We start from the raw sequence: 1,002 nt of genomic DNA, 5'->3' as shown, positions 1-1,002 counted from the left end.
CCCCCTGCCTCCCCCAGTGCCTGGGACTTCCCTGAGGCTGTGAGGGTGTTCCTCTGCTCTGGGGGACCCTGGATAGTCCCCAGGAGGATGCTGGGCTCTGTACTCGCTGCCCTGTGAGCCTGGGTGTGGGAGGGGGTACCAGAGCCCAGGTCCTCTGGGTCGGCTCAGTCTGGGGAGCCCCATCCCTCCCAAGCCCCTGCACATCAGCAGGACACAAGTCTGCCTTCTCAGGAAGACCAGCTCCCCAGCCGAGGGCTGCCCAGCATCCCTGCCGAGTGGGTGCTGGTGCTGGGGCTGCAGCGCAGCATTATCCCCACACTGCCCACCTTGGGCTGTGTTTGCTCATATCCCCTCCCACGGGCACCTGCAGCACAGGTGGTATGAAGTTTATTTGTTTCCCAGGGGTGCCAGACCTGCAGGTTCACAGTCCATTGAGTCCTAGGAGTTTGCTGGCTCCTCCTTTCCATGGTCCATGTTCTCTGTTGTCCCTCCTGGCTGTCCTGGCCCTGACTGCAGAGGGACCCCCTTACTCCTCCCCCCCGCTCCAGCCCAGCCCATGCTCTGTCCTTCAATCTTTTATTTGTGTTTTTGATTGTTGGCTCTGTCCTTCCCCCCCCCTCCCCTGCCTATTCAGGTTCTTGAGGTGGAGCTGCCTGCTCACCTCCTGGCAGTGCTGCCTGCACTTCTGGCCTCACTGCAGCTCTCCTCCAGGAGGAGCCTCCTCCGTCCCCTCCAGGACCACCCAGGCAGCAACAGCTCAGCCCAGGGTTGCAGCACATCCAGCCCATCCGCATCTCCCTGTGAGCCCAAAGCTGGGACCACTTGTCTCCCACCGCTGTGTGGTGCCCGTGCTAGTTCAGTGCTGCCCTGTCTGCAGGTGGGGCTGCTGCCTGCACCCGGGGTTTGCAGAGAGCTGGTCCTGCAGAAGGACAGAGTCTTGACTACATGTCCACTATTGCAGTTTGTTGAGGCATGTCGGGCCACAGTTCTGCAGGCAGGTGG

The sequence above is a fragment of the Fulmarus glacialis genome, unplaced genomic scaffold (genome assembly GCF_000690835.1).
Source record: "Fulmarus glacialis isolate BGI_N327 unplaced genomic scaffold, ASM69083v1 scaffold27492, whole genome shotgun sequence".
NCBI classification, from domain to species: Eukaryota; Metazoa; Chordata; class Aves; order Procellariiformes; family Procellariidae; genus Fulmarus; species Fulmarus glacialis.
The sequence above is the reverse complement of the archived record's forward strand: the minus strand, read 5'-3'. Positions refer to the sequence as shown.